This window comes from Danio rerio, chromosome 25 (genome assembly GCF_049306965.1).
Source record: "Danio rerio strain Tuebingen ecotype United States chromosome 25, GRCz12tu, whole genome shotgun sequence".
Taxonomy (NCBI): Eukaryota; Metazoa; Chordata; class Actinopteri; order Cypriniformes; family Danionidae; genus Danio; species Danio rerio.
In genome coordinates this window covers 17,332,501-17,348,276 of record NC_133200.1, presented here as the reverse complement: position 1 = coordinate 17,348,276, position 15,776 = coordinate 17,332,501, and the positions used below count along the sequence as shown (strand labels likewise).

At 35.3% G+C, this 15,776-nt stretch overlaps 1 protein-coding gene across 3 annotated transcripts in view; it reads right to left on the bottom strand.

Moving 5' to 3' along the window:
- Nucleotides 1-15,776, bottom strand: part of tead1a (TEA domain family member 1a) — a 79,690-nt gene that overhangs the window by 24,930 nt on the left and 38,984 nt on the right.

Genomic DNA, 15,776 nt, shown 5'->3' with positions numbered 1-15,776 from the left:
CTAGCGTCTGTCGCTAGAGCACTTTTTCAGGTCAGAGGAATGAGGTTTACCTGCATAGCGCTTCACTAGCTGGCCTCTTTTCTATATGTTATACAAATGTTATTACTAAATTAAATACAAATTAAATGCTTTTAAAAAGACTAAATACAAATTAAAAATTTAATATGAACTAAGCATACGAAAGCAAAAAAAATAAAAGACTTTTTTATGTATACATTCTGTTTCCACTGATCATTCTTGAGATGTTTCAGCTGCTTCATTGAAGTTCACCTGTGCTCAATTCAGTTGATTGGACATGATTTGAAAAGGGCATACACCTGTTTAAATAAGGTCCCAGGGTTGACAGTGCATGTCAAAGCAAAACCAAGAATGAAGACAAAGGAATTGTCTGTAGACCTCCAAGACAGGATTGTCTTGAGGCACATGGCTGGGGAAGGTTACAGAAAAATTTCCGCTGCTCTGAAAGTTCAAATGGGCACAGTGGCCTCCATCATCCATAAGTGTCAAAAGTGCATCAACAAAGTATTGAGCAAAGGCTGTGAATACTTCTGTACATCTGATTTTTCAGGTTTTTTATTTTTAATAAATGTGCAACAATTTCAAAGAATCTTCATTCACATTGTCATTATGGGGTATTGTGTGTAGAATCTTGAGGAAATAAACGAATTTGACCCGTTTTGGAATAAGACTAACATAAAAAAAAATGTGGAAAAGTGAAGCGCTATGAATACATTCTAGATGCACAGTATATCATTTTTATTCACTTGACTAAATTAGCATTTTAAATGTGCTTTGAATGACACTGTGTAAGCCAATTTATGCATAATGTAAATTAAGTCAGTTAAATTTCAATGAATACTTGAAACGAGTTGATTAAAACTGCTTAATTGTACTAATTTAACATTTTAATGCAATTTTAATGATATGATGGAGGTAAAAGACTATACATGCATAACTTTTATTCATTACACAATGTTAGCTTATGGATCTATGAAAAGAGCCCTTCAAATTTGACAGCCTCTGTCTTTAAGTTAAAAAAATAGAGCAGCATGAACATTCTTCAAAACATCTCCTTTTTTATTTCCCGGATGAAAAGCACTCTATATGGACAGTCTGAACTACACGACCCTGTGTAAATTCCCTTCATGTCAATCTATTGCTTTAAGGACAATATGGTGACAGTGAGCCGGTGTGCAGTTTCTCCAGCCAGTCTTCACCCGACGTGCCTGCAGTGTAATCTCCTCTAACCCAGACCTAGGCCTCTCTATTCTTCCAAACACAAACACGCGTGTCCACACACACACACACACACACACACACACACACACACACACACACACACACACACACACACACACACACACACACACACACACACACACACACACACACACACACACACACACACACACACACACACACACACACACACACACACACAATGCGGGCATTCATGCAGACTGCGCTCGCGGATCAAAGCCTCTGGAAACGGCCAGCTGTAAGCATGCTTTATTGCTGCATAATTCATTCTTTTCAGCCTCTTGAAAACATGCTCAGCTGGACTTGGCAAACCTGCAAAACAAGCTGCGCAGAGAAAAGGGGACGTACAGGGACAGAGAAACAGACGAGTGTTTAGTTTGGAGAGTCTCCCCTGTGGAGTCTGCAGACAAAAAAAACCAAAGCAGAAACTGATCAAAGAGAGCCCTGGAGTTGGTCAACAGCAGAGAAGCAGCATCAGGACTGAAGGAGCATCAGTTCATACTCGTTTACAGACAGAGAGAACAACAACCAAACTCTGTTTAGTTATTGCCCAATCCTACTACAAACAGTCCAGACAAAAATCTCACATTACAATATAGGACATGTAGTATAATATATATGAGCAATCTCACACAAGTAGCAGTGCGATATGGCTGTGCGGCCGAGTGCCTTATTGTCCCACCAGTGATGATATACAGACACATCACACTGATACTCGTGTGGTATGGCGTTTATACATCAGTTCGATGGCATAATAGTGTGTATAAACAAGAAAATTAAACACAGAGAGTCTCAAAACCCTTTTGTAAGAGGAAACAATTTTCTTCCACCATTCATTCACATTTGCAGCTGACATCAGAACAGCAGAAGCCATTACTAATTCACCAACGTCACTTTAGAGCTAGTATTTGAATGATTCTCTAGCGTAATGTCTAAAGTAATAACAAAACAGCTGATTTTGCTCACATTTTAAGATTATAAGGCTGAAGAGCATGAAATGCCATCAGTCTACAGAGATTTCCCAGTATGTCTCTGTTGCAGTCGAGAGATCACAATAATTAATCCAGAAAAAGCCAAAGCAGCGCAAACACTACCAGATTACTGTTGCGTTTGCGATAAGGAAACATGCTAAACATGCAGGTATTTCTTCTTTCTTTTTACTGAACTAGTCTGCAGTAACAAAGACAGGATACGTATTAGCAACAGATGGCCAACCAAAAAGTAACTCAAGGTTATACAAAGTGGCCAACACAAAATACACACTTTCCTGATATGCGAGTCCAATCTCACATTTAATACACTATAATTACTATGGTATACATGCAGCACTACAACATGAAAAGAGAGAAATCGACTAAAGAGGGTCACACACCAAAAGTGCTGTCCGTGGCACTTTTGACTGTTCATATTTCTGCCACACCATAGAGCGCCTTCTAAATAGTTTCATTTTAAATAATATGCGAATGTGCTTGTCTGGTGTGTGATACTTTCAACTCTCATGAAGCGCTGAGCGGCGCATCTGGTGTGCGACACCCTTTAGAATATCACTTACCAATTTAATATTGATTTGACTAGCTGTAGTTTGAAAATAATGTAATCTTTTCTCTTTTAAGGGCTTATTATGCAGTCTCTGTCATCATTTTGTGAATGGACAAAGTCAACTGTCTTTACTCTGCTAACTATGACGTGATATATACAACTATGATATATATATATATATATATATATATATATATATATATATATATATATATATATATATATATATATATAGACTGCACAATGTATTGTTTCAGCATTGATATTTTGCAATGTGCACATATGCACTGTCAATAATCGCAGGATTTGCAATGTCAAGTTGGGTTTATAATTAACCAGGAACCACAGTTTAGTACAAATGATCTGTGGAGTCATTGTAAATTTGAATCATAATCTAAGTGTGAAAGATTTTTACTTTAATGTGTTTTTAAAGCCTGCGATTTAAAGCAAATCAGAAGAAATGATCAAGTTTGTCACTTTTACAAAGAATAATTATGTTGATTTATTTTGAAAATAAAGACAATACAGTCCTGTTTCAGATTTAATAAAGGAATTGTACCTCAATTTTGTTAGATCCCACCGAAAAACAAAGCACTGTTTATTTAAATTTTACCTTTGTTCTGTTGTTTTCATCTGTGCTTTAATTCATTTATTTTTTGGATGTTATGCAGATGCACTCCCCAACAAAATGAATTATTTCCAAGTCACATTGAGAAATTATATTAATATCGCAATATATATCGCAGAACTACAAAATATTGCAGTGTCAGTTTTTACCAATATGGTGCAGCCCTTATATAAAATATCATGCATTACTAATTTTAGGCAATTTTGGGCATAACATACCTTGGAACAATCTAGCATTACAGAGAGCAATGCATTAATGATACAGATCATGATATAGTACATTTTCTGTAAATTTGATCAATTAATAGTGACTAAATGAAACTAATTATCCATTTTAAAGTATACTCAAATTTGAACTTGTTAAAGAGATGATTCAACCGAAACCGAAAATTCTGTTAGAATTTACTAATCCTTTACTTGTCACAAACCTGTCCTTTTTCTGTTAAACACAAAATAAGATACCTTGAAAAATGCAGGAAACTTGTAAGCATTGACATCCACATTATTTGTACTACTTGGGAAGTCAATAGTTACAGGTTTCTAACTTTTTTCTAAATTACTTATTTTGCATTCATTAGAAAAAAGGGCTTGAAATCACTTAAATAAAATAAAATTAATTGAATTAATTAAATAAAATTTAAATAAAAAATAAAATACAATTTAAAAAAATAAATAAAATAAAATACATTTATTTAATAAAATGAAAAATAAAATGTTATCAAATCATTTTAGTTCTATACATATCTTAAACTCTATGCGGATATGTAAAGACCACGTCAATCATTGTGTGTTGTCAGGTTCATCTGCCATCAGTCTTCTACACCAGAAGAATGTGATTTCTAAAGCAACAGGTGTAATGCCTACAAGTCACAGTTCAGCTAAAAAAGTCACACCTCTGTCATCATTACATATTTTAAACTTGTGTTTCAGCATGTTTCTTACTTGAATATATCAAATATCTTCAAAAAACTAGGTCAGCTGTTAAGAGCACTTTTACAATTTTATTGATGCCACAAAATTGTTACTGACTGGGAAAAAGAACTTCATTTAGAAATTCACCATTCATTTACTCTGCATCATATTTTCCTGATGAAATAAATGAATGAATGGAATGCATTAATAGATTAAATGCATTAATACAAAAATAAAGACTAGGTGAGATTATTGTCTGATATCAACTTACACAGTATGAAAAAATACAAAACAATTACAATACAACACAGCTGAAATAATATTGTTATGGTGGTTATTATATACAAAAATAAAAAAATACAAAACGTAAATTGTTTATTAGAAACTATATAAAAAATATCTGTTAATTGATAAAAAACAATAATAACAGTAATATTGGTATTATAGCTGTTACTGTTATTTTTATACACAGATTGACTTTTAGGACAATAATATTAATAATAATAATAATAATAATAATAATAATATGATTTTATTATTACCATAAAAGCTTAGTTTTTTTTTGCAACATGATGTAATAATAATAATAATAATAATAATAATAATAATAATAATAATAATTATCATTAAATTGTTAATAGTAGTTATCATAAAAATACAATAAAACACAATTTTAATAAAATTCAGTTGTATTACAATTGATTACACAGATAATGCACAAAATTTATTTTACAAACCATCTAAAACTAATTAATTATTTTACCTAATGTGTCTTTTTTTATTGAAAAAATAAAAACAATTTGGTATAACCACAAACAAACTGATTAAAATCTCATTAACACTTCAATGTGAAGAGAATTTTCCACCTCAGGGGTCCGAGTCTGACGCGTGTCTCACACTTATCATCTGAAATACCCCTCAGAAAAATGACGAAATTGGACAAAAGATCAGAGTTTAGCTTATAAAGGCGGTTGTGACCGTCTGAAGTGACCCACAAGTATCGGGGTGTTACTCCGGGTGTGACGGAACGGGTAGAGCACAAACCCCAAGGTTTCTGGGACAATGACTGTTGTCCTGCAAGCCTGATGGATGACTGAGCTCCTTATTACAATCACAATGAGCAAAACCAACAATACAAACACTTTCTGGAGGAGAAATGACGAGACTAAACTGACTACACTAAGACTGCAATAGTCATAGCTGATGATAACCACTGCCATCAACTATTTACATGTGGATATATCCTAATAATAAATTTCAACAACATAAGTGTTTTTGCATGAAATTTAGAAAAAAAAGTGCATGTAGGAATATCTTATTTGTTTTTTTGTTTGTTTTTTTACCTATTTTTTACCATTTGTTTACCAAATTTGTTTACTATTTGTTGCTATATAAACTGCATTAAATAAAAAAAATAAAAATAAAATATACGTGCAAATATTCATGTATTTGTATTAGTTATTTGGCATGCCACACACATTTTTGTACATAACAAATCTTGAAGTATTCATTAATAAGTTAAATTAAAAAGAAAATACTTTTAAGAATGACTAATAAATCAACATTAAAAAATTGAATTGAATAGGGTCATTGAAATAAATTCTATAAATGCATTTATTAAGTTACAATGCATATTCTATAAAAAATAAGTTACTTAAACCTAACAAAAAAGGAATTAAATTATATTTATTATAAAATATAATATTTAAATTTCAACTCGCATTTTAAATTGAATACAGTAATACATTTTACACAAATTAAACAAAATTAAACAAAAAGTTGCTAACAATAATAATAATTTATGTAAAATGTGTTTTAAATGACAACGCAGAGGCAAATATATTTAAATCAGCTAAATTAGAATTATTGAAATTAGTTCAATTAAGTAATTTTAATCAAGTTTACATTTAAATACAATTTGAATGATATGATGGAGGCAAAAGACTACAAATGTAATATGAAAAAAAAATGCAATACAATAAACATGTAATATTTGTTACACTATGTTGGAATATGAATCTAAGAAAAGAGTACTTAGACAAACTTGATAGTCTCTGACTTTAGGAAAAGGGAGCAGCTTGAACATTCTTCAAAACATCTCCTTTTTCATTTCCCAAATGAAAAGCACTCATATGGGTCATTTGAACAACACAAATATGTGTAAATTCACTTCTTATCAATAAGCAATTTTGTAACCTAAATATTTGTCAAATATAAAAATACTTGCATTATATTTGGCTTTATTTGTGTGATAATAAACACCTATTATTATTCTATATCATTATTTTATTATATTATCGTGAATTTACAAAATGCTGAAAACAACATAAAAAATAATAGTATACATTTAAAAATACAAACATTTTAATTACATTTTTAAGTTTATAGTACTATGATAATATTTTAATTTGTTTAGCTTTTGAATTTTATAAACATTTTTTTTAATTGAAAAAGAATTATACAGCAGGTCAAATACAAATTTTACTACATATTTTCTCTAGAAAAAAACTCAATTCAGACAACCCTTTTCAGTCCAGCAAGACTAAGAAATCTGAACCAAGAAAAACTGTTCTTAGCCATGCCTAAAGTAAAAAAAATAAATGCATCACCCCATCTTTCAGAAAACAAACCCTGATCTGGAATCTGACAGGGACAAATCAAGGCATTGGGATCATCTACCTGCACATGGAGCGCACGAAGAACCACAAACGGCCATATGCTTACAAGTAAAGGTCAACCGGCAAAAAGCAGATGGTGATCTGAACAATCAGCTCTCTGGAGTCAGTCAGATTATACTGATATTATCTGCAGATTCAATGCAGGTGTTTCCCTGAGAGCAGGACACACACACACACACACACACACACACACACAAATAACACACAGAGACATATAGCACACAAACGCGCATACACAAACTCTCTCTCTTACACACACACGCACGTCTGCTAGCATCTGATTAGGGTTAGCCAGCTGTCCGATGACACCCCTCCGTCCACAAGCCACTTTCAGACTCAAGGCCAGATGGCAAGAGAGCGTGACGGACAGTCTTTTCTCTTGCAGTGGACGCCCTCTCAGCCCCCTGCCCGCCAAAACTGACGACATCATTCACTGAAAGCAAAGCTGGGAGGAGATGATCGGATGGAGCAAAACTGTACCAAAAAATTTTTGATTCATAGGTGGGATCAGTCAGCTAATTTCAAAGTTTTATTTCCAACACGATCTCACAGCAATTCATAACTTTTTGATTTAGTGACTAATTTGTATGAATTCTGACATTTAGTCTGCAATCCTAGTACAACCTACGGTTTTATCTGTTATCTCTCTCTTTAGGTAGTGCCCAATTTAAACTTGAGATTTTGAAAACCACATCTAAATTTAGCGGTAATGATCGGGTAGAAAATGATTTTAAACGGGCAGCGGGTGAACAAAGACTAACTGTCTGAGTAAAAAAAAATTTTTTTTACCAAAATATATTTTATTTTAAGAAACCTTTATAAAATTTTCGAGCAGTAAACATGTCAGGCTAAATAATCAAAATCAATTACCGACTTTTGCTGTCTTCATGTGTTTCAAAAACACATTTATTTACAATTTAGAATGGCATCTTTGAATATCTTTTGGCGACACAGTGACGCAGTAGGTAGTGCTGTCGCCTCTCAGCAAGAAGGTCACAGGTTCGAGCCTCGGCTGCATCAGTTGGCCTTTCTGTGTGGAGATTGCATGTTCTCCCGTATGGGTTTCCTTCGGATGATCCGGTTTCCCCCACAGTCCAAAGACATGCGGTACAGGTGAATTGGGTACCCATAGGGTACTGGTGTGAATGAGTGTGTGTGTGTGGATGTTTCCCAGAGATGGGTTGCGGCTGCGTAAAAATGTGCTGGATAAGTTGACGATTCATTGCGCTGTGGCGACCCCAGATTAATAAAGGGACTACGCCTAAAAGAAAATGAATAAATGAATGAATATCTTTTCTTCTGGAGATACTGTTGTGCTAAAAAAAACGTAAATAAAAAATCTCACACATACCTTAGGAACGGTATAGCAGAAACTTTTGGTGGTTTTAAAACCTTGATTTTTACAAACCGCGGTATACCTTGAAAGCGGTAAATTAAGGTTTGTGATGTCAGAAACCCCAGAAAAAGCTCAGTGTAATCCCTACCAGCTGTTCTAAAAAGCTAATTAGAATTCATATTTATTAATATTATAAAAATAATAATAGGCAGTAAAATGTATGTAAAAAAAGAAAGAAAAAACTATTATCACTTAGTATATTCATAGTATCAGGTAAAATGAATAATCAATCCCTTTAAATGTGCTGGTGTGTATTGTGAGCAATTTATCTTGTTCAGCAATACAAAAAAAGAAAAAAAAAGAAAAACAAATTAATTAAAACTTTTCTCTTAAAATGACATCACCGGGGCTACTCTGGGTAACACCAAACCACTCCCCTGAAATATATTCCCCTAAAATTATTCCGCACAATGAACTCTAAATGCGTTTCACATGGAAGAAACTGCTGCTACAGACTTGGCTAGTCTGGAGTCACAGTGAAAGTGAACACATATACTCGAGTCCAGCACTTAACAAGAGCTCTAAAGAGAAAAAAAACTCCTTCAACGACAGAAAAGCCAAACTGGAAACACAAAGTGGAAGGAGTTGGTTTGGAGCCGTTTTCTTTAATGGGAGCAATTAAGCATGTTTCCTGTGTGTGTTTGAGAGAGAGAGAAAGAGAGAGTCTGACTGTGTCCTAACATGGTTTTGCTGGCTGGAAACATCACACCAGTCTGCTGGAAATCACACATGGAAAATCCAAACAGCCCCAAATGACCCCTAGTTCTCTTGCGCTCGCTCTCGCTCGCTCTCTCTCTCTCTCTCTCTCTCTCTCTCTCTCTCTCTCTCTCTCTCTCTCTCTCTCGCTTCATCCCTCATTGAGTTTGGCTTGATAATGTTACTGTACGCAGACTGTAGGAGAACAGAGCTAAATGATGTTTGTTTGCCCTTCCACTGTGAACCTGATAGCCGAATGACTTTCAGATTGTAAGGAAAAGCTGTTAAAGGCGCAGTGTACTTAAACGTGTTGAAAAAGTTGTGTGGTTTCAATTACACCACTTTAAGAAGCACTGTTATTTTAATCTATTTTTAACTCGTTGTGTATGCTGGAGTTTTACAGTAATTGTGACCTATTGTGTGCTGCAGGATTAATTCAAATCAAATAGAAACACTGTCACACTGCTTTGATCTTAAATAAATGTACAATCTAGCAGTTTTACAGTGAAGCGCAGCATTGTGTCATTTACACACCAGGAGCTCATGATATCTGTTTTCTAGTGGTGGGAATCACAGGCTAACTCATGATATATCAACATCGGGGGCAAAATATTGTGATGATATCACAATGTCAGCGATTCTGTGAAATATCACAAGAAAACCAATCCACGATAAATCACGATATTTGTAAATAAATGAGGAAAAATGCATCAAAAAATTATAATATGAATTTTCTTTTATTAACAACACTTGTTTTATAGAATTGCAATACAAGGTCAAACAAGCTTAAAAATGCTGATGTGCAGAGAGCAGTTTGTGACTGAAAAGGCCACATCTCTAAATTAGTCACGACAGCAGCAGCTCGATTTTGTGAAATACACATTAAAGAAAACACTTAAATTCAAAGTAGCAATTTATTGCTTTCTAGTTTTCAGTAATGTTAAGACAACTATTACCTATGACTTGGCTAACATGTTTGATGCATTTTATGCTTAGCCCTGGTTTATTTTTTTAAATGCAAAATCATGCATTCCCACTAGATCAGTGGTGCTCAACCCTGCTCCTGGAGATCGACCTTCCTGCAAAGTTCAGCTCAAACCCTGATCAAACGCACCTGAACCAATTAATTAGGACCAGAACAGCACTGGAAAATTACAGGCAGGTGTGTTTGATATGGGTTGCAACTGAAATCTGCAGAAAGGTCGATCACCAGGAACAGGGTTGGTCACGCCTGCACTAGATGAATATATATAAATTTTAAAGAACAGTAATGGCCCGTTTCCACTGAGTGGTCTGGTACGGTATGGTTCAGTATGCTTTTATGGCCGTTTCCACTGTCAAAAGGCACCTAAAGCAAACCATACCGTGCCACTATTTGGGCACTTTTTGCAAAGGGTACCTAGTACAACAAAAAGGTACCAAAAGCCAGAGCTAGACTCGCAGCTGAACGCTATTGGTTTACAGAGAAGCGTCACTCGCACATACACAAGCAGAAGAATGAAAACAAAGAAACCAGCATTTTTAAATACACAGCTGAGACATAACATCATAACACTAAAAACATTTAATACCGAGCCATGGTTGAATAAACCATTTTTGAATTGATGAACAGCCACAAAGCCAAGAAGAACAAAATCTGCCATGTCCTGTTTTTGTTTTCTACGAGGTCGTCTAAAAGTGTGAGCAGTTTCACTTTCTCCAGAGAACTCACGATCGCGCATCTATATTTGAAATAACTAACTTCTTGAGCTGATGATATTAACATGCATGCGATTATTATAATGCTTTTGACATACGATCCTTTCAGAAATGGACGCATGAAAAAACAAAAGAGAAGCCGGAAAAAAATAATAATAAATTTTCAGCGACCTAAAATATAAACAAACTGCGAATGGTAACTATTATCATCACCTTTTGGACAATTATGAACTCGGAATAACTGAATTAATTTCTAACAAGGTTACATGTGCTGGCAAACATTAAAGATACAGATGAGAGGTTTGCTCTGACTGTGGGCTATATGTTGCATGTCATTTTTGAACCCAAATAAGGACTAAATATATGATGTGTGTATTTTTTATGTAATTGGTAAGGTATCGGAGACTGCCAGGGCCTCTATGTGTTCATATATGTTGCATTTATTTATTTATTTTATATAATTTCAGATGTTACAGTAGGCTATTTTGTCAATGATCTGCAGTTATAATCAAATCATGTTTATAGAGAGGTTAGTAATGAACATTTATACACAAGTATTTATGTGTGTAAAGCATCTGTTTTGTGAGATGTACATGTCGTATGATATGTGAACGACCTGTACAGCTTTACTGTAGACATTTCCTTGAGCGAGAATAACATCGACCGGAACTTTCTGACGTACACCACGCCCACCAAAAGGGTACCCTTGATACCCTTTAGGCAGTGGAAACGCAAGCCTGATAAAGGTGACCCGTACCGACCCGTACTGCACTGTACTGTACTGTACCAGTCAGTGGAAACGGGCCATAACTGATCAGAATGCTCATAAAGGTGGTCACAGAGTCCTTTGAGCACATATAATGTCTCCAGCAGTGGACAACATTAGTTAGTAATCAAATTAAAAAGTCATTTTAACAGTTTTGTTTTTTCTTTAATAGCCTATTTCAACCAAAGTTTTCATAATATCATTTACATGACTTTCCCATGGACTGTATTGGTTGAATAAACGCAAGGCCCTCCAAATGATATCATTATGTCCTATTGATATCTTTATCTAAAATGTATTTTACCAGTTTGAGCACATATTCCTATATGAAGTCTCACTAAGGGTGTTGCGATTTCGCGAATTTTTAATAGAATCAAATCGATCGAATCAAAAAATAGAATCGTTGATGCTGCCACGCCCCATATCAGGTCAGCTTGGCTTGCCAAGCGAAAAAAAAACAACATGCTTGTTAAATTGCTGCGAGTCAACCTAACGCCTGTTTCACACCGCAAGCGAAAGTGCGTCAGTGCGTGCGCATCGTGTATGAAGAGCAGAAGCAGCACGCAGGTGTTTCACACCAGCTGCGTCTGCAGCGCGCAGATCTTCGGCAGCTGCTGCACAGATCAATCTATCTCTGTCTATTCTATCTAGTTACATATCTCTCTCTATATACAAATACACTTTTTTTTTTTTCATCTGCACCAAGGCCTACGGCAACCTGCTCCTATGTTGTTTCTTTAACCGGCAAGTCTTTATTTTACAAATGATATACATTATACAGTACTGTCTGCTTCTCAAGCTCTGTGAAGAGTGTCATTCATGTCTGGTGCACTCAGAAGACAATCGCCTGTGATATCATTTAATTTTGTTTTTAATAGTCAGGATGATGTAGACCTAGTTATAATAATAGTTATAGAATATAATTATAATCATATTTATACATGATCAAACTAGTTTTACTGTCTCCGCTTCAGTAATGTCCAGCAGCAGGGTAACAGCTCGTGCAAAGGATGAGATGGAGTAATAAATGCTTGCCCTTCTTTTACTTATTTTTGTGTTGTCAGGTTCACAGTGCAAACAGCTCCCGGGTGGAATAACTTGAGTGAACATAAATCAAAGCCGAATAAAACTTTCTTCCTCTGCTTTAGCTGCACAGCACACAGCGAGTTCACATCATCCAGCATGCGTGTCGAACTACACTACCCACAATACACTTCCCTATGGACTACAACTCCCATAAATAGCATTTCCCCTCTCCTGCAACACTAGTGTGCAACTTAAGCAAAACTGATACTAAAATTGTTTTACATTTGGTTTTGTAGTTCAGGCCGAAATAAATGTGTTGCAGTTTTTAATCGTTTAAGTTTATATGATTGACTATATATAAATCAGTTGATATTATTTACACATTTATTGGGTAAAATTGCTACTTTTTTCTGTAATTCAATGTGTTTAGGTCATTATTAATGCACTGTCACTTTAATTGAGCGTGAGCAGCACAGCAAAAATAGACTCAGCACCGAAACTATCGCGTGAAACACTGCTGCTTCAGCGACGCTCACGCCTCGTGCTGCTGCTGCGTGTGCTATGACAGCTCTAATCTGTTAACATGGATGCAGAAAAAACACGTGCTAGTCACGCTCTGCTTACAACAATGTGAAGGAGAAAGTTATTGAATGTCTTAGCAGTGCACATTTAGTAGCATTGACTACAGATTGCTGGACCTTCAGAGCTTCATGACTGTCACAACACACAAAGGTCAGACATTACTATATTGCATAAAAGTCTTAAAATGGCATAGCTTGTGCTTTCAATTTTTTCTTTTTTAAAACGAGAATCGAACCGTGACTTTAGAATCGAAAATGTAATGGAATCGAGGATTTGTAGGATCGTGACACCCTTAAGTCTCACAGCACTGATCCCGAGCGATCTAGCGAAGTGAAAGCGGGTCTGTCAGAGAGGAACTAGCAGAAGATTCGAGAGAGCTGTGATGTCCGAAACACACAAATGCCTTGGATACAAGGCATACGTATGCCAGGGATTTTCACCTTTGCACTGGCTCATCCAACGTATTGTTGATCCGCTATTACTGATACACCTGCTGGGTGTACTGAAGTCAAAGCAGTAAACTACTGCAGTCAGTGAAAGACTGATTAATTAGTTCAGACCTTGTGTACGTTTAGATAATTATCAATACTTGGCGCTAAAGTGTTGATAATGTATCACAGCCGGAAATATCGGCATATCAATATTTCATCCCACCCTTACTGCTTTCAGTGTCTCAGAGAGGTTTGTTTTGCAGAGAATTAATTTTTAGAATGAAATTAAAATATCTTTTTTTTTTTTTTTACTATTTTTAAAACAAGGTTAAAATTACTAGTTATTCATTAGCTTAATTTTTTTGTTTTTAAGTCGAATTTATAAATAAATCACAATATTTTAAGAAAAAGCACAGTATTGCGTGTTGCAGTATTGCAAAATGTACTTGTGTGTCATTTTAAATTTTAAGACAAAACTTTAATTTGGGTATTTTTTATTAGCATTTTATTATATAAATCAGTATCGTGTTTACAATTTGACTCTGACATAAAGCGTAATTTATAAGGCGACTTTGGAACTGAACTGAATATAATATAATTATGTACAAAGTGGTGCAGCTTAAGAGCCACGCCCATCTATTCCATCACCATGAACCAATGGCATTTCCATGATGTCCACTAGAGAAAGCAAACTTTTTTTTTTTTTTTTTTTTTAGAAATCTGTCAATTTAACTTAAGCTTTGAGAAAATTTGTTCAAAATCTTGCTCAAAATCTAAAAAAAAAAAAAAAAAAAAAAAAAAAAATGTTAAACATGAAATAAATGAAACACGAATGGTCTAATCCAGTTCAATGATTAATGCTAAGCTAAGCTAAACATGCTTCAGCCAGACCCGGAGATCGTCTGAATGGACTAAAAAAATTGTAAAACTCTGGGGAAGCTGTACAATGATCCTATTTCCAGAAAAGGACTGTTCCTTTAAGTAAATTGGCACCTTAATGAGGAACCAAAGCTTTATCAACCTCTCTTGAGCACCACTAACATGCATTATGCAACTCGGGGACTGTCTGTAAGATAAAATGAGTGTCTGTTTCAATCAGGCCTCCTTCTCAAACGTTTCAGAGGTGTGAGGACGAGGCCTGCTGCGACCCGTCTCCTGACTCACACCTATCAAAGCCAAATGAGGACATTAATGTGCCTCAAACTGGCCTTCAGGACATCCACTTTTTTTCACCACTAGTTTTCCTCTGGGAAAGAAAATGGGCAAAATTACTCCTCGGCCCCATTTTGCACAGCACAAAAGAAGCCCAAAGCGGAAATATACATAGTTAGACCTTGAGAAGTGAAGACGCCCCACATTGGAGCACAATAACAGCACCAAACACAAAAGACACGTCCTGTGTGATTTTGCAGACTCTTCTTTTCAGAAAGCCACCTGTTTCACACCTGAATCCCTGCGTTTTCATCAAGGCGCTGACAGTCTTTCTGTTTCTTTATGCCGGAAAGTGGCTCTGTGGGACTCGAGATGTGTCTATAGGTAGAGATGCAGCGCTTTACTATACAGAGCTGACCTATAAAACATATCAGCTATGCAACTACAGTAAGACCGACCTTATCGGTCACAGGACAAAGCTCGACTTGACTTGGTGTAGTCAAGGTATAATTTTAAGTTAACACTAAATGTGTAAAGGTGCATGTATTTTTCGGGCATTGCTGCATTACAGGCATCACGGTTTGGTTCCTGCACTCAGACTATGAATACAGAGAGTCTAGATGTGCCAGTCACTGAAGTTAGACAGAAAATCCACAGTACTGGAACAACCGAAGGGACATACATAGAGAACACATGTAAAAATGCTAGACGCAGTGCTTTGGAATGCTTTTCAAAAAGTACTACCTTTCTGCCATGTTGCTGTCAAATAAAACAGTTGTCATGTAGACTGATTAAATTTAGTAATGTTCAGCTTAATTTGTTTGTTTAAATTCAATCCAAATTAATTGTTTACAACCACTTACTTTAAAAAAATGAGTAAATCCAAGAAATCACAGTTGATATTGAAATTGAGAATTAAAACTTTTCTTATTACACCGGCCCTCCAGGACCGAGTGTGGACACCCCTGGTGTAGGCCTTAAAATTCCAATTTTGTAAATACAAATGCTTTTGA